At 38.1% G+C, this 19,655-nt stretch overlaps 1 long non-coding RNA gene across 8 annotated transcripts; it reads right to left on the bottom strand.

Moving 5' to 3' along the window:
- Window positions 1-16,781: 16,781 nt before the first annotated feature.
- On the bottom strand, window positions 16,782-19,124 carry LOC145111170 (uncharacterized). 8 transcript variants are annotated; one of them, XR_013710205.1, is made up of 8 exons: window positions 18,704-19,123; window positions 18,429-18,579; window positions 18,073-18,181; window positions 17,774-17,828; window positions 17,562-17,632; window positions 17,405-17,477; window positions 17,208-17,282; window positions 16,782-17,135 (listed from the first exon to the last, which is right to left on the bottom strand). It is a non-coding gene; the product is annotated as an uncharacterized LOC145111170 (long non-coding RNA). The 8 variants fall into 8 exon arrangements; XR_013710206.1 differs by having other exon boundaries at window positions 17,386-17,477; window positions 17,562-17,828; window positions 18,704-19,124; XR_013710204.1 differs by having other exon boundaries at window positions 17,562-17,828; window positions 18,704-19,124.
- Between the last annotated feature and the right edge of the window lie 531 nt (window positions 19,125-19,655).

Here is a 19,655-nt window from a genome sequence, read left to right as displayed (position 1 = left end):
CAAAAGGATCAAAGAAACATTTTCCACCAAAGATTAAATGCTTATGAACTCACCGGCTTTATGCTGATATATTTTCAAAACTGCTTGTATTTTCAGGGATTTAGTAGACAGGTACCTCCAGGCTTTTGGAGAAGTCAGCACGTTAGAGTCACGTCTTTTCTTTTTACTTTTGATATGAACAAAACTATGTATTAAGACAATGTAAATCTTTTTCATATATGTATTCAATATTTGGTTGTGTTTACTATGCTTGCTATGATACAACTGTTGTGATACTACGCATGACGTCACTCCGCCCCGGAACGTTTCCGCCATCGGTTTCGGGGTGTGACAGAATTGTATCAGAGCCCTTGTTTATAGCGAACTAAGTATACCGAACCTTACATGGTATACAACTATAAACATAAAGGGGCCTAAGTGCTCTAAACTAAAAGTATACTTTCAAATATAAGTATTTTTATAAAAAGTATACAAGTATACCTAAATACCTGAATCAGTGTCACAAGTAGAACAAAATAAAAGTATTTGGATGTTGGACATCGCGGTTAAACCTGGGTAGTTATGTAATCATGTCTAGGGTTAATATAGCCTGATCAACTATATTCACTCGAGACATGACCAACATGTGCTTGGGAGTGACTGTGGTGTTGCAGCAAGCCTAAAACTTACCTAGGTACCAGAAGAGCTCTAGAATCAAACATAAGGGTTAAAATACTATAGTAGTATTTTAGGATGCTATAAGCAACCAAACCGAAAACTTACCCAACAATCCATCCCTCAAGAATCAATCATGTAACTATAATACATTAGAAGTATTATTAGGTTCGATGCCTATTAACTATCCCTTTACCCCTATCTCGCATAGATAGCATGACCGGATTCCATCTCCCTGACGACCCGTATTTTCCCAACCAAGGAGATGATGGATGGCTCGAGCCAGCACCAGAAGAGAACCATGAGATTCCTTTGGACGATGACTTCGCCGAACCCTTTCCTGAAGAGACTGACTCAGAACCTGAAGTCGAGAATCTGCCTCAAGTAGCCCCAATACCAAATCCTAGCCCCCAACTTGAGTTCGAAGGCCCAACGCCTATGTGGGTCGGAAGCCTGGACAGAAGGAGCCAATGTATGAAACCCGAGAAGTGTCCTACCCCTATAAAGTCACACTAATAACCCCTAAATTAATACAACTTAGTGAGTTAGTGGTTACACTACTCACACTATGTGTTAGGCAAATCGTCTTTCCTGTCGCGACTAAGATAAATAAATCGGATCACAAAATCTCGATTGAGAGTGTTTAGCCCTAAACTTTCATGAGTCTTTTCTTGTGTAATCTTCGTTCCGAATTTCTAAAGATAACTTAGTTGGAACGACACCCGATTTATGGCTTTCCGATACACTTACTTCTACCCTGTTACCAGGACTGCATCATAGGGATGTAGGTCGACACTTAAGGAACCATAGTTCAAAGCGCGGGAAAAATTTATGCCTATTATAGTAAAGAGAGATACGTCTAGGGGTAACCATCGTCTCTCATCAACTTGTGTTCCTCATCGTGTAGGAAAAACCATGCCTCCGAAGAAACGTAACCAACCCGCTAGCAAGACACCGACTCTTCAGATCGATGAAGCTACGTTCCAAGCTGCAGTCTCAGCAGCCGTAGCAGCTGTCATGGCTCACCTGAATACTAACAACGCAAATGTTAGCGGGAGCACTATCGGGAATCCCAATCATAGCAATGGGCAGCAGCAACCAGCACCGGTGTGTAAAGCCACCCAAGAACTCCAACCAAATCCCCTGAAGAGAAATTTTGGGAACGAGAAGAGGAGTACCTCGACTCAAGGACCTTCCGAAGGGCAGCAAGCTGAGGTAGTCAATACCCCTGTCAACCCGCCTGTCTCGACACCAAGAAGGCCATACCTAGGAAACTTCCCCCACTGCAGCAAGTGTGACTACCATCATTATGGAGCATGTCGAGAACCCTGTTGCGTTAGGTGCAACATGAAGGGGCATACCGCTCGCAACTGCATAACTCCGGTTGAGTTCATTACATCAACCACCAATGTTGGGAACAGTCCAATATGCCACCTATGTGGCGAATTTGGGCATTTCAAGAGGGACTGCCCAACTGAAAGAAATGACAAAGATGCAGGAGGAGTTTAACCCTAATACCTAGAGAAACATCAAGGAACCCGGTAGAATTTTGGTACGCTTCTCAACCTTAAGAAACTAATCGAAAACTTTAAATGATCAATTCTAATTGTAATTACTCCCTCGTTAAGGAAAAAGTCGCAGCACTGTTGTAAAACTTAAAAACCCATCAGGTAAAGCTACGATGGCTTAGTATATACGTTAAGGCCATTTATAATTAGGATTGATAGACCCCGAGTGAGTGATGCGGCCTTATCTCTTGTTCCTTGTTTGGTTGTGGATTTAGGGCGGAGTCGCTCAGTCAACAGTCCTTTTAATCTTAATTATACATGACTAGTGTATACTAAGCGGATATAGAAAGGCCTCGTGAGAAATCTGTTCATGAAAAGTACATTATTCCAAAACATCAGGACCCCCAGCATTCAACGTGAATCATGTCGGTCCAAGTATCCACGATAGTAATACCATGGACGAAACCCGAGACGCTAAGAACTTGTGTGCCCTGTTCAACACATGGTCCTAACAAACTTCATTCCATATCGTGTCGATGTCTATTAATTTCGACACCGCCGTCGGTTATGGTTCGACTTGATTCGACCATGCGAGGATTCCTAGTGCTGTGTAAAAAGAACTTTCACCTTATCATAAGTGTCAAATAAAGGTTCTTTCGAACCTAATAAGAAAACTTAATGCGAACCATCTGTCGTATCTCTCATCCAACCTTCGGAAGTACCCAGGAGAAGGGTACCGCGCATTGTTAACTAACCCCATTAGACATTAAAACCAGAAGCGAAAGGCACTGCAGATATTCCGGAAGACAATAACCGCCCGAGGCCTACTCAATAGATCCTCCAGAAAGGCCACTTGCACTGCACGATCAAGTTCGTGAATCAAGAGAAAGAACTCATGGGATTAACTTACTACTACTGAGTATATGCATTAGGGTGGTATATAATTTAGGTCAATAAGATTTAAGATGTGTGCTTCCTCCCTACTCCCTGTTCCTTGTTTGGTTGTAGGTTTAGGGTGGGGCCACACATCTGAACGTCCTGTCAATCTCAATTATATACGACTTGTATACACTGAGTAATTGTAATTGAGCCGAGTATGAGGTCTACCACGAACCTTAAAATAAAACCGTTCATCATATACCCATAGGAAAGGAGCTGAAGTCAAGAGAACAATTGTGGGTTGAGCTACTAAAATGACTACAAATTCGAAATTTGATGTCATCCCGGTTAAGCCAGCATAGTAGCTGACACCCTCAATTAGGAAAAGTAACTCAATTCGTAAGAGTCAAAAACATTGACTACGACCATCCATGCACGCCTGATTCCACAAATTAAGCATCTCAGTAGTGAGCCAAGAAACCTGGAAAGTTGTGACAGGTTAAACTCTGAGAAGAATGGATGAGAAAATTAGAGGTTCTGAGTGGCAGAGTCTTATGCTATCTAGATTTAATCTAGATAGAGAAACTCAGTAACATCAGAAGAGTAGTTGCAAGGGATGCTCGCACTACACGAGCACTTCGTTCATCCAGATACAGACGAGAAGTGCCTAGGTTGGAAAGAGTTGTGATAGTGCCTCGTCATGCAAGAAAAGTTACCGTCGCCCTATAGATGATAGTCTGCATTCACCAAAGTTAATACTAGGATGCTAAGAACCACATGATTACCTCCGCGACCAGGAATACTTGAGTAAAGTAGACAGCAAGTTGTGTTAAGCTTTATAACCCAGGTCATAAAGAAATTGTGGACTCGACACCAGTCTAGGTGTTAGTCTACGAGTTATACAAGATCGCGCGTTTCCTACAAACTTGAGGAAGCAGACACAATGGAAAAACTAATGGAGCATGCCATAGAGATTTGTTAGACTACTAGGTGTTCCAAGGAATATTATCTCTAAAGAGATAGTAGAACCACCTCCCGAAATAGTCAATCACTTCAGAAAATCTCTAAGGGCGAAGCTGGCCCTGATCAGAGACTCCTAGGAACCAATCATGAGGACTACACCTCCAGTAAGGGAAAACTTTTGGAACCTCAAAATGGTGATCACGCCAAGTGATGATCTCACCATGGAAGTACATTATGTTTTGGGTACTGAAACGTTCTATTTTCCCAAGAACTTAGGACCATCAGAGATTCTTGATAGAATTGGTCCAGTATCTGTCAGACCCATACTACTTTAGGGATTCCATAAATTCCACCCTAACCTATCCACGTCTCAGTGAATGAACCAGTAGTACCCGACAAAACTCTCATCATTTTCTCGACTAGATCCATAAAAACCAGAGTCACGTTCGTTAAGGGAAACAGGAGAAATCTAGCTCGGTAAAGGAAACTGATGAAACCTTATCCCGTGTAGCCTAGAGATCGGAGGAGAAGCCATGCCTCATAGTAAATGTTCGTTAGAGCTCAGTATAGATCTGATTCCACAAGGGAACGGGCGGATCAGCTAGAGCATGAAGTATCCACATCTTTCGTGTCCATCCGTGAGTGTTCATTAAGATTCTAATTTTGGGACGAAATTCCCTCTAACGGGGGGATAATGTGACAACCCGAAAATCCTTGTCTTGTAAAGTTCAACTATTCAACTCAGCCGAGTGTCAGCCTTCGTTTTGCTATCTTATAACGAAAATGTGGGTCTATATGAGTGTTCTAGGCTTAGTATAACCTAGATATGAGTCTTAGGAAGGGTTAGAAAGTGTGTAGCGTCACAAAATCGGGCCAAACACACCAAAGAAGGTGTGTGCGGCTGCACACCCGCGTGTGCGGCCAGCCAGCCGCACACCCAGCCGCATACACCCTCCAGCCTCACACTCGACCCTATATATTGAACAGTTAGCCAACCTTACACCCTTTTTCCCACTCTCTCAAAGCTGGAACTTTCTCTCTCTACTTTCTCTCTCTAGAAACTTCATCCAAGAACACTCTAAGGGCCTAAAAAACGTGAAGTACTCCATCATTCAGCTTGTTATATTGGTAAGACACTTGAATCTAAGCCTAAAACTCATAGTTTTCTTCGTGTTCTTCATCCTTTAAAGGTGTACGGCCGCACAACTTCATAAGGTGGCCGTACACACCTCAAAAACCCTCCAAAGTGAGAGTTTGAACCCCTATCTGCTAGCTGGACTTGGTATTGGCCTTGAAACACCTAAAAATCGACATTTTGGGCATGAATGAGGAGTGTACGGTCGCACACTCCTGTGTATGGCCGCACACACCCTCTGTACGGCCGCACACTCCTGTGTGCAACCGCACACACAGCCTGGCCGCACACCCTGGCCGTACACCTGGCCGCACACACATAAAAGTCGAGTTTGGTGGCCTTACACTCAAATCTAAAGCCCTACACTCATTTAGGGACTTCAATAGGTGTTTGTAACACTTAATTCTAAGTGTTTTCATGTCCCTAAGGTGTGTCCATGTGTCTACTAGTGGCTATATACCCTAATTGTATTCATATATGTGTTATTACATGTTAAACTAGGATCCGTTTGTGCTCACGACTTCATTCGACACTCGGCGATCATATATCAATCTTTCTTTCGAGTTACTCACTTCAGGTGAGTTCATACCCCTACGCTTTTTCCTAGTTTTTCATGTTTTCAGGGGGGAATACAAGCAAAAGCACAAGGAAACTTGTGCTCAAATTATCTCATTTTGCATAGAATGATTTTATGTTCAGTGTGCTTTTAACTCAGAAAACCGTTTTACCAATCGATTAAGAAATCAACTCGTAGAAACAGTTTTCAAATCTAAAGCAAGAAACTTGTGAATCATGTAATAATATGTATTATCTTATAAAGGATTCATGTAAATCATAAGCAGGATTTTCGTACTATTACTTGTAAATTTGTTAGGCTAAGTTTGAGACATGTCCTTGGTAACACTCCATCGGATTCGTGAGTGGAGGACTACGACTTATAACCAGAATCTCTTGGAGGGAGAGCGTGACTATTATGTATAGATCTATATGGGACTGACGATCCCGCACCCTCGCTGCTAGCTACAGCGGAACCGTTAGGTTCAGGGGTGACAAAGTCATAAAAGATACTGGCCCCCGTTTCGTGCCTTATCCAGTCTAAGTACGGTTATGGCACTCACAACTTAGGTAACGAGAATTCACTTTTGTAATAATGAAACGAGTGAACTAACCTCAAAGTAATATCCGATTTGATTACTAGAGGGCATCAGTAACGCCCTTAGGATCTAGTTCACTACCTATTTCATTAGTTTTATTTATGTAATAAGGCTAATACATCTCACAGCGAGTAACCAGGGTTTTTCAAGGAAACTACATCTATCGATACAAGTATGGTAGATACTTGTACACCTCAGTTTAGAACGGATAACCAACCATCAATTTTTAGGGAAAATATAGGATTTTCCCGGGATAACTCGGCTTTTCATAAAGAGATTGTTTACCATATAACTAACGGATAGTCATATTCATTCCATGACTCCTTGGATTGTACATACCTTGTAGGAATCTGGAAGTCATGGAAGGAATGGGTTTTCAAATACACTTTTCATAAGAAAATATAGGATTTTCTTGAGGAACACTTTTCAAAAGGATCAAAGAAACATTTTCCACCAAAGATTAAATGCTTATGAACTCACCGGCTTTATGCTGATATATTTTCAAAACTGCTTGTATTCTCAGGGATTTAGTAGACAGGGACCTCCAGGCTTTTGGAGAAGTCGGCGCGTTAGAGTCACGTCTTTTCTTTTTTACTTTTGATATGAACAAAACTATGTATTAAGACAATGTATATCTTTTTCATATATGTATTCAATGTTTGGTTATGTTTACTATGCTTGCTATGATACAACTGTTGTGATACTACGCATGACGTCACTCCGCCCCGGAACGTTTCCGCCATCGGTTTCGGGGTGTGACATTAGTTCTCCGATGTCGATAGGGTTCAATGATTATAGTAATCGTTCGGATAGGAGCAGCAGTTGCCTATGGAAGAACTGTTGGGCTCAATCACTATCGTTGCTTGGAGAGGAGAGGTAGCAGGAAGATGGCAGTGTCAGTTGCATGAGTTGTTTGGTTATTGGAATGACAGGGGAGTTTCATATTTGCTCGGGTTACAATCGATTAGGATTCAGGGATTCTTTGAGAATGGGATTTGGGATAAAGATTCGTCGGTTCAGGGAAAGGGTTATGGCTTTTAGTCGCCAGTATAAGAACTCAGGGAAGTGGTATGGTATCATGGGAGGTGATTTGTATTATCAGACTGGCTAAGATTTCAAGAGTATTCTTCATGATTTTAGAAGTTGGGTGATCATTGATTTTGGCTAGCAATGGAACGCTAGTATTGTTTAGCACAGGGTGAGCGGTTCAATGCTAGTTGAGGGAGATGGGTTGGAGATCCATAGGGAACCGTAGGTCGGCATCTCCATTGTGATACATAGTAGGATGTGGGATTCAAATGCATGACCCGAACTCCTGATTGATTGCAGGATTTTGCTCAGGATGCGTGGTATTGTGATGGTTTGAGTGTGCTAAGTCTAAGGGTGGTAGCCATGGTTGGTTGGAAGTGTTGTAAGACTGCGATGGGATCGTAGCATTCATCAGTTCGAGGTAGACTATTATTAGGGATGGTCACGAGCATGGAAGAGGAATCAGTTCGTGCCTTGGGCACGCCGGCCAGGGTAGTCGATGAATTATTCTCAATTCTAGGTTGATGACCATTGGGGTCCAAGGCGGATCCGGTCTGAGTGGCTCTTGATGGTTGGGGCCTGCAGGCGAGGCCCGTGTGATTATGGAAATTCAGGTAGGGCGTAGTAAAGACCTTTGGGTCAGGGTTTGGATTCTGAGTTGCAGGATCAAGTGGGAGGTCAGTGTGTGACGCATAGGGTTTATAGGCTGGGTAGCCTTGTTATTTTGTCTCTTAGGAACCTGGTGGTTGGACCAGGTATGAGACTGGTAGTCTCAGAGATGGTTTGGGAATATTATTTATTCGTGAAGTGAGGGGTCGTTGGAATTAGAAGGTTGTGGTGTGAAATGAAAGTACAGATATGTGGATCTCGGGTTATGAGATATGTATCTAATTGGTTTTAGGTAAGATCTTAAGTCGGGTATCACACTTGTTTCGTGCATGATTCTTCTTTCAGTGGGACAAGTATTAGGGTATCTATATGCCAAGGGCATCAATCACAGATATGTGGATCTCGAGCCGTTGTGTTGTGTCTTGGGATGGTTCTATCTGTGGGAGGGCCACATCATGTTTGGGAATCAGGAGAAGGTAGGTCGTTGGAGACCGGGTATGATATGAGACTACAGTTGGTCTTGTGGTAATCTTTTAGTAGTAGGTTGGGTGGCGAGGTGGTTTGGACAATTATCGCCAGATAAGATTCCACTCGGGAGTCGTGTGGGGCTACTGTGTGTTTTTATGTCTTTTGGCTCAGCAATCGGGTATGTCAATGCTAGTGGGATTGTAGTGACCTTTCTAGTTTTGTATGTCGATGGCATACTTCTTATAGTAAACAATATTCCACCTTTGCAAGAGGTTAACTCTTGGCTTGGAAAATGTTTCGCTATGAATAATCTATGAGAGGCTATGTATATTCTTGGAATAAGTATTTATAGAGATAGGCAGAAACGTTTTTTTTTTGGGCTTGGCCAGAGTACTTACTAGGATAAAATATTGAAACGGTATAATATGGAGAATTCCAAGAAAGCGGATTTACCTATACATCATACTATTAAATTGAGCAAGGCTCAATGTCCAAGTAGTGATAAGGAAATAGATGTAATGATTCGAGACCCATATTCTTTGGCTATAGGATCAATCAGGTATGCTATGACAAGTACTTGACCTGATGTGTCTTATGCTTTGAGCATGGTTAGCAGATATCAGGGAAATCCCGGCGCAACTCGTTGGACAGCAGTTAAAAACATACTTAAGTATTTTGGCGTAACTCATTGTATATTTAATTATTATTGTAACCTAAAAAACCCATCACTCTCACCATTACTAAACTCATCATTTAACACAAAAATGCCACACCTAGACCCACCATAATCACAACCATCTTACTTTAGGTCAGGCTGATACATTCCGCACGTGTTAATGGTGTGACCAACAAAAAATCCATTTCAAGTAAACTTCACTCAACCATTCATCGTCACCAATTTCTAACTATTATGGTCAAACTTATCATCAGATACAAGTCCTTCCAAGATACTAGGAACATGCAACAGGTCTCGAAGAGTGACTTTACCACCATTGCAGAACTTCAAGGACGCTATGCTAATTCCTGAAGAAGTCAAAGCATGGACTCTTTAATTACTATTATGGGATGTAAGAAGCAAAGCAACACACAAACTCTTCCTCGTGGAGGAAGCTACGATTTTGGTGCAATAAGTCAAGACCATAATGTGTGTTATACTCTATCTCATAACTAGCTAATTATATTCCAACTAAGTAGTTACTCTAAATGCCCAAAATGTTGCAATTAACATTAATGATGATATTATAATATTTACTAATTATTATTATTATTGTTGTTGTTGTTGTTGTTGTTGTTGTTGTTGTTGCTGTTGCTGTTGCTGTTGCTGTTGCTGTTGGTGTTGTTGTTCTTGTTGTTGTTGTTGTTGTTGTTATTATTATTATTATTATTATTATTATAATAATAATAATAATAATAATAATATTAATAATAATAATAATAATAATATTATTATTATTATTATTATTTCCCATAAACAATAATTTTCAATATGATGGTAAAATATTATTTTCATAAAATAATGTTTTTCCAATTAAATACAAGTGTTGATTATATATAATAATAATAAAATTACTTAATTAATAACCAATTAGAAAACACTCACTCTATGACCATCAATGCACACCACCATAGTTTCTTCAAGTACATGACCATAAGTACAGAAATGTAACTTGCTTCTGCAGACATGAATTGCAGCTCCAAAATCCACAAACCAACCTCGAGGCACCACTACTCGAGTAGGTGAAGAGACCATGTAATCTCCTCCACGACCCATATTTTCTACAAGGTGGGTGAGATCCTCAACATCATTTATGGATTTGTTTGAAGACCCATATTTTCATAAGGCGCACTCCCTTGCATAGTGGCCAATGTCTCCACATATATGAGACATTCCATATTTTTCTATTGATTATGGTTTTGTTGATAGTTGGGCATCTTGAACTCATTCTTCTTAGGTGCTAAGACTTTATTATAATAACATTCTTACTCTTGTATCTTGAACATCTACCAGGAACATGGTTTACACTCAATCCAAATTTACCCCTCTTGTCCATGTTGCAAGTTTCCTCCTTAGTTTGGAGGTACTTCAACAAATCATCTAAGGAGTAGTCTTCGGATCTTTTGCATCATCCTCTTTGAGAAGTCTCTCTAAGATGGAGACAACTTAACGATGATTGTACCGACTTGAAAGAGCTTAGGTAGAGCAAAGGAAAGTGGATTCTATTTGTTGAGTAGGACTTGGAGCTTATGTACTGGCTCTAAAATAGGTATATCTTCGACCATATGAAATTCCAAGTATTCAGACATAAGGTACTCGTTACTACCTTGTTCATATGTCTTATACTTGAGTTCCAAGGCTTTCCAAAGAACTTTGGGATCTATGACCGATACGTAAAGATCATAGAGACTAGGGGTGTGCAATAAACCGCACAAACCGCCCGCACCGCACCAAACCGCATGGCGTAACGCGGTTTAAAACACTCGCGGTGCGGTTTGTGATTTACGATTACAAAATTGCGGTTTAAACCGCACCGCATTGATAAAATCAATTAATGATTATATATATATATATATATATATATATATATATATATATATATATATATATATATATTGACATGTCCTAAATTAGTGACATTATATTAAGTTTTTAAAATGTAATCTAAAATTTAACGCAGTTACCATATTTTTTTTGTCTCAAATTCATTTTCAACTAAGATTCAGTGACCATAATTTTATGGTCACTATGTTTTCTTAACTTATGTATATTCATAAGTAGTTAATGACCACACTTATTTGACCACCAAATTTCTTAATGACCACTTAGTGAGCCGTTAGTGATGACAATGATAGTATTATCATTAAATTTAAAGTAAATAATTAGTCAAACCGCATGTAAACCGCATAAACCGCCCGCACCAAACCGCACCGCATAATGCGGTTTTGAACGTCTGCGGTGCGGTTTGCGGTTTCTAAATAACTCAAACCGCATATGCGATGCGGTTTGTCGTTTTGGCTCTAAACCGCACCAAACCGCACCGCGTACACCCCTAATAGAGACAATCATAGAGGGAGTTTTTGATGTAATAAGGACATAAGTGTTTTGACTGTCTAGGCAGAGCCCTCATCTTCTCCAGTTCATAAATCGCGTTCTTATCTGGCTATTGCCCCTCTACGAGGATCGAATAAATTAGGGGGTGGGGGGAGAGGGGGGTATCTTTGGATCCAAAATATTACCAAGCTGCAACATAGCGAGTAGAAACTTGACTTTTTCAACCCATACAATGTAGTTATAACCATTGAAACGATCCAGTTTGACATACTTTTGGTTCATTAGTTGATAGCTTGCAGAAGAGATCTTAGTGTCCCTTAGTCCTCAAAATTTTAATCACAGTAAAAACCTTTAAGATTGTTGAATATCACTTCAGATAGACACGTAAGGAAATAGACCAATAATATTGAATATTATATGTCGATTAGTCGAAAATAATAAATCAAATTGTTATTATAGTTACCAATTATCGTCTAGACACCATATTGATTCTTCACGTTCAGATTTTATTACTAAAAAGGTGGACAAAAGACTATTTCGTTATTGGTTGAAATTAAAATAACAAAATAACAAATTAAAACCGACATGGAGTTGTTGATCTTCGATATGTAAAAGACTTCATAGAAGAAGCTCTTTTATTTAAACGTTTTTACGCTGCTCTAAGGTTGTAAGCTTCAACGTAAATAGCCAAGATTTGTTGCAAAATATCCTTTGTTCTAAAAACTATGGAATAAGAGATAAACACAAAGCGATCAATCTAAAAACAGAAAAAACTAATATTTTGAAGTTGCAAAAATTGTAGATCTCGAATTTTGGTTTGTGGAGTACGAATCTAAGAAATGTGTATTTATAATTGCAGAAATCCAAGAAGGTAGCAATAAATACAGATATGTGATGATGAGAACCCTATCACGGCTCGAAAAATGTCAAATCAAGTTGATCCTTATCTGCAGCTGCAGCTACTTGGTCTGCAAGAAACTCGATTTGGGAGGCTACTAGAACTTTCCACAACTTTATACACAAAGTCAAAAAAAGTCAATGTCTGGTTAACATTGGTCGGGTCGGTCCAACCGACTCGACCCAAAATCACCATAAATAAAAGTTCATCAACTTCTAACGACCGATGAATCGTGCGTCTAAATCGCGCACTCATGTCAATATACGTTAGACGAACGTTTGTGAGCTTGATTCATCTTTTGATCCAATTAAACTCTATGAAGATCTAACAAAAGAAAGGTCATATAAACACAAAAAATATTTCTTCCCCAACCAATGGAATTAAAAAACAATTACCAACTTATCTATCTCTCTCTCTCTCTCTCTCTCTATATATATATATATATATATATATATATATATATATATATATATATATATATATATATATATATATATATATATCCAATAGTTCTCAAAAGAAAAATTAATATAATCTAGTAGAAATATAGCAAAGGTCCAGCCTTAATTAATTTGTAACGATCAAAGTTATCTTTGTTTGCCTGATGGGTATAAGCCAGTTGTCAAATAATGCCTTTTATTTGTAAATTTTGTGTTTGGATTGCGTTGTGTATGATTGAGTTGTTGCATTCCCACAAACTTAAAATAACATAATAAAACAACCAAGCATGAATTTGGGCTTGATATTAGACAACGGAATAATTTTAATTTCTTTTAGGCGGCGTTTGGTTAGCAAAATGTTTTTGAAGGAATTGGAATCTATTGAGGAGTTGGAATCTGTCTTGAATTGGAATCTAATTCAATATTCTGTTTGGTTAGCAGTAAATGGAATTTAAATCCAATTTTATATTTTATTTGGTTGGCGGAAAATGGAATTGGAATAGTGTAAAATGACAGAACTACCATTCTTGGTTTTTGCTTACTTTTACTTTTTTTTATATATAATTATATGTAAAGATATATTATATAAATTATAAAAATGATAAATGGCGGTGGTGGCGGCGGCGATGGTGGCAGAAGCGACGGAGGTGGTGATGACGGTAGTGTGTGGTGGTGACGAAGGTGGAGGTGGTGGTAGTAGTGGCATCACTAGTGTTGATGGTAGAGGCAATGGTGGTTGTGGCGGTGGGTGTTAGTGGCGGCGGCGGTGGTGGTGATGGATGTCGGTGGTGGTGGTGGTGGTGGTGGGTGCAGGTGGCGGCGACGGTGGTGGTGGTGGTGGTGGCAATAGAGGTAATGGTGGTGATGATAGAGTTAGTAGTAACAATGGTAGTGGTAGGGTGGTGGTGTAGGTGGTAACGGAGGTTATAGGTAGTGGTGGTGGTGGTGATGGTGGTGGTGGTAGTGGTGTCGATGATGGTGATGGTGTTAACGGAAGCGGTGGTAGTGGTGGGTGGTGGTGGCAAAGGTGGTAGCAGTGACGACGACATTAGTGGTGATGGTTAGTGGTGGTGGTGGTGGGTGGGTGGCGGTGGTGGGTGGGTGGCGGAGGTGGTGGTGGTGGTGGGTGGTGGCGAAGGTTGTGGTGGAGGTGGTCGCGAGTAGTGAAGGAGGTTTTTCATATTTAATGCTAAGAATGAAAAGGGTAATATGGTTATCTTCAACATTCTCACTTGAAGGAATTTGAATTTCTCATCTTTTAGATGGAATTTATTTTCCCTCAATGGAAGGAAAGTTTGACACATTTAGGAATCCAATTCATTCTCAAAACTTGAACCAAACATAGGAAAGTGATGGAATTAAATTCCAATTCCTTCCGATTCCAACATATTCCAGCGAACCAAACGACCCCTTATAGTTGTTAACTTTATTGTTGGTCGTTTATTTAACTTCCAATAATTCTAACTAAATGAGGAACCCCGCTTTGCGGGGTATGGATTTGTTAACAATATAGAAAATAAGGGATTATTGATTGATATGGGGTGAATGGGTCATTATTGGACTTAATACACAAACATAAAAATTCCTCACGATTTGATGGAGATCAGTTGTGTGTGGGATACGTCAAAGTAATCCAATGCCACATTTCACCCATTTTAAGTTTGAACTTTCAAAATATCGATCAAAAATTTAACAGGTAACATACAAAGTAAATCATCACTATGAAGATCATAGAAATGGTATGAGCTCAACTGCAAACTTTCCCTTCTTGGTTTCGTTCACTTCTCCTATCTGTACAAATGCAAAACACCAAGGTGTTATTTGACAAAACCAAAAAAATTTGTGTTGTTTCTTTTTTATTTAATAAACATATATATGTGTTTTTTTTACCTAATACAGAAAAAACGGCTTAACAGAGAAAGTTTGGAAAATGATATGCTTTCCCCATTAAGTCGTGACATTTTACAAAATTCCCCTCATCCAAACAATAATATTTAATAGGAAAAAGACAGTTTTGTGTTATCTAACCTTTAGCCTTCCTTTCCCACTTACAAATATCATATCTCCACTTCTTATAATTTTATTATTCTTCGACAGTCACCCAATTCACACGCACATTCCCATCACCGAAACACAAGGCTCCAAAATTAACGAAAACAATTTTTTTTTTCAAATAATATCAAGAAAATTGTGGTAAGGATTGTACCTAATCAAGGCAACTAATTTTGATCTTGAAATCTTGAATCCTGCAGTTGCTATGGCATCAATCCACATAGAAGCCTCTACTGTTTTGAGCGTTTTAGTCATACAAAAAAGAGCGAGTTTTATGTCAAGTTTATTACCAAAAAAAAATTTAAAAATAAAAAATAGAAAAATACTATTTTTTGTTAATGACCTTGGTGGTTCATATTCAAGGGCAATAATGCAAGCTGACGAATTCAAAAGAAAGTTACAGTTGATGAAGCATTTTAAAAGTAAAAATTACATGTTTGACTATTCACCCAACCAACCTATTTACCATTCTACTTAAAGCATCCGTTATAAAGTAAGCAAGAAACCTCACATTATGCATCAACCATATGCAAAAATCATCAAGTGAAAATGAATGATTTTTAAAGCTGCAAAAAATGCTTACCCTGAAACAGTGACGAATCTAGAACAAAAAATCGCGTGGTTCCTAAATTAAGTGAAGCCAATAAAAAAAATCAACAACATTTTTTGGGGTCGGGTCGGGTTAGGTCATTTACCTTAAAAGAACTGAACCGGTTCAATCGGTTAAAAACGATCAAGAGCCACCAATTAAAAATTTTAAAAACTCATTGAAATATAACTGAAAAACTCATACGGTTTAACGAAAAATTAGTTGATTATTAGTCAATTGATAAAACGGCGAACGAAGAGTGAGAGTCTTTGACATGTGGGCTTCTTTTTATCATAGCAACTTATTTATTTATTAATATATTTTGAGAGTGTCGATTAAGAGTGGTTAACTTTTTGTTATCAGTCTCATAATTTAAAATAACAAATTGCCCCAAATAACTTATATTTTTCTCTTTTTAAAATTGTTTTTTAAGAATTTAAAAAAAAAAAAAAAAAAAAAAAAAAAAACAAACTCAATGTAGGTCCTTTGTTTTTTCTAAAATAGTTCCTAGTTTTTTAACTATATACATTGTAAATGAAATTGAGAACCTAGGTAGGTCCTAGGACCTACCTAAGCCCTTGGTGGATACACGTCTGCCCTGAAGTCATCTTTTTTTAGAACTTTCTGTGTTGTTATTTCAATTTATGGCATACGACTGACTGGTTTTGTAAGATCGAGGTCCTACATAATGTACACAATTGAGAATGAGTGATGTAAAAAAGATAGTGAAAACAGTTTAAAGGATAGTTATTCCTGTGGTGTAAAGATTGGTATATAAATTGACCAAAGAAGACATGCATATATGTTGCTCGTGTTTATATTTTGAATTATATAATTTAATTCTAACCATGACATATACATGTAGTAGCTTTTTTATTAACAGTCAGAATGATAAATTGAGAGCGAGTATATAATATGGTAAAAATGAATGGCAAATAACTGATTTCTAAAAAAAAGAACCATTTTTGTTGTATAAACTATACAACTAACAATTTCACCATAACCATTCAAATATTAATGCGAACATCATTTTATTCAGCATTTAACATTTTTGGGGTATTAGATAAAATGTATATATCCCATCCTTTTAAAATGTGTTTTTTTTTATCATGGATTTTCCTAACCATGTAATAATTAAATACAAAAAATGAAAATTAACCCTGTTCTACCCTACCATATTTGGATATTTTTGCAAGCAATTAAAAACATGTTTAAACTTTAAACCATATAAAGATTGTCTTTTAAGAAAATATATGTAAAGTTGATAGTCATTTTTGTCCCTAATAAGTACAATTGGGACCTTTGTAGATTTCTTCAAATTCATAACATGATGTTGGTTTGTTACAAGACAATATAAAAAAGCCGGTAGACTTTTGCTTTGATTCTAACTTCAATACCGTTTTTGGCATCTTCAAGTACAATGCTATTACGGGTGAAAGACAAAGTAGATTAACTATAACGGTAGCGAGAGAATAATACATGGTCATTACCTATATCCATGCCAACCTAAAAATGTAAAACCACATTTTGTTAGAACTCATCATTTTCTCAGGTTTTATGTACGAAAGACATGGAAGCAAAAGAAAATTTGAAATTTCATTCCAATGAAATGAAGCATTTCATTCCTTCCAATATTCCATCATACCAAACAGTGCTTAAACTCTAAAATAAAAACTTCAGTGACTTTTAGCCTAATAACACCCTCCTCCTGCATAAAGAAACATACATTAGTTGTATATATTATATATCATTTTGTCGAACCCCACTCCCATTACATTACCTGAAAATATGCTTCAACATTATGAACTCAAGCCTTTTCAGTTATGACCCGAATTTGGTGCCAATCCAAATGAATCTGAAATCAAAGAAAAAAATGGCATAAGTCAAACAAATTCATTGAAAAGAAGAAAACTTCAAAGTTTGATCGAAGAAATATAAAAGTTGGTAAATAAAATTACTAGAAGTAAAGAATTGCACTTTTTTTTTACTCAATAGCATTACTCAGTCTAATATGGACAATGGACTCTTACACTTCCACCTGTGTCAGTGCCTACACATATAGACAAAAGGGAAAAACGGCCATTTACTCTTGTTTCGTTTAGTCCAAAAAAAAAAACATTCCCTGTAAACTCACCCAAAGAGAAATCAGCAACTTTGTCACTAACTGCTACACAGAGCCAGTTGAAGATCCACCAGGAACACGATCTGGTTATTAAACCGAAAGGATTAATCAAATAATTTGTGATTTCCTGCTTTAATCTACATTTGTTCATCTGTTGCAAACAATTGTGGACGAGTTTGCCCTTGTTATCATTTAGCATCATTAAAATGGAAGAGCACATGCACCTTGTAGTTTGGGAAATATATACAGTTGAATACTTGCAAATATAATGTTATTCATCTGTAAGAGAAACGACCCAAAGTTAATTTTGGTAGTTATGTTTTCTAAGGTTGCTACTGAGACAAACAAAATTGATCTCGGCTAGCTTTAAAAAACAAAGAACATAGTCAAAATGGTGAATGTTTGAGAATCTGAGAAAGAATTAGCAGTCAAAAACTCACTATTGAAACACACACATACACACTAACATATTTGAGTATAAGAAAACAGATTCAAATATACAATGAGTATGAAAAAGGCAAACCTTTTTGTCAATTTGTTCAGATTCATCGTTAGTAGCCTTGGAATCTACTCTTTCAGCAATCAATTAGCCTCTTAAACACAAACCTTCATCTCCTTCCATCTTTTTATCACTGAAATAAGAAACACGCATGTCATTTTAATGATATCAGAGATGAGAGAGAGAGTAGATTTTGCGATCAAGATGAAAGAGTTGCTAAAGAAACTAATGACTACTAAAAAATGAAAGCCCTAATTTTGAGAAAACGGTAATTCGAGGAACGGGGACCATTTTTGGGTGTAGGGATTACAGAATCGGACAGGATTCTGCAATTTGTTGTGTGCGACGATGGAATCCGTGGTAGAAGAACGTTTACGCACCGACCATGGAAGCGGATTCACGACGAATAGGTGGGAATGGAGTCGATGATCAGCCGGCTTCGAATACGTCGCAGTCGATGTTTCCCTATGGATGGTCGATGAAATCCAAATGAAGAAGAAAAGAGAGAAGCTGTCGAATGTAGAGGATAGGCTGCAATAACGTTGAAAAGGAAATAGAAATGAGAGAAGAAGAATCGAGTAAGCTGATTATCCAACGGTTGTCATATGGTGAAGATGGATGCTAAATCAAACTCAAATAGAAAAGAAAATCATACCGCTTCAATTAATTTAGAAGACCATACAGTAGATGGAAGAGATTGATGAACGGAGAAGACCATACAGTAGATGGAAGAGATTGATGAACGGTGGAAAAAGAGGTGGGGTGAATCCTTTGGTGCCTCTAGTTTTCGTGTCTCCGTTTTCTTGTTGTGGTTTCTTCATTGCTTTCGGATAGAGAGACCACCGGTGAAGTTAGGGATAAAAAGAACAGCCAGGGAGGGCGACGCAGATGTCACAGGAAACCGGTGATGGAAGCATCGAATGGAGCCGGTGATGGAAGGTAGATTATTTGAGGCGGTGGACAGGTGAAATTAGGCGGTGGACAGCAATCCAAAGGTGATTGGGGGAAAAACGGTGGACATAACTGTGAGGAAACACGTGTGAACACCTGACCAAAAAGAATGGGAAAAATGGCATAAAATGCCCCCACACAAAAATGAAGCTCGAAGAGAACAGATAACCATAAAGACTATTTTGCAAAAAAAGTATTAAGTTTAATATTCCTAAGTTGAGACATTTTTATATATATATATATATATATATATATATATATATATATATATATATATATATATATTACAATAAACAATCTCTTACCAAGTGTTCTGCTTATAAAAAACGTAAATATTTATAAAGTAGAATAGTAGTTCTCATTCTTGACGCAAACAAACGGATGACACATAATTTTCGTCACCCATCGTCCAAAGCACCAAGTCTCGAAAGCATGTTTTCGAAGCCAGTTGTTCATCCCTTGAAGGAAATTCAATAACTAACGTTTATGGGAGACATTCTAAACCATACTTATTTAGATACCCCTGTCTCACCTTTGTCGTCCCTTCCTAAGACTTTGGACAAGTTTCAATCTCTGATTCCTAATTTCAAACCTATCATTGTTACATGTCCTGATTTCACGCCTCTTCTGCCTCTGATATCCCTGGACCTGAATCG

Source organism: Lactuca virosa, chromosome 5 (genome assembly GCF_052849685.1).
Source record: "Lactuca virosa cultivar CGN04683 chromosome 5, Lactuca_virosa_CGN04683_v6, whole genome shotgun sequence".
Taxonomy (NCBI): domain Eukaryota; kingdom Viridiplantae; phylum Streptophyta; class Magnoliopsida; order Asterales; family Asteraceae; genus Lactuca; species Lactuca virosa.
This window is presented reverse-complemented; position numbering and strand designations above follow the sequence as displayed.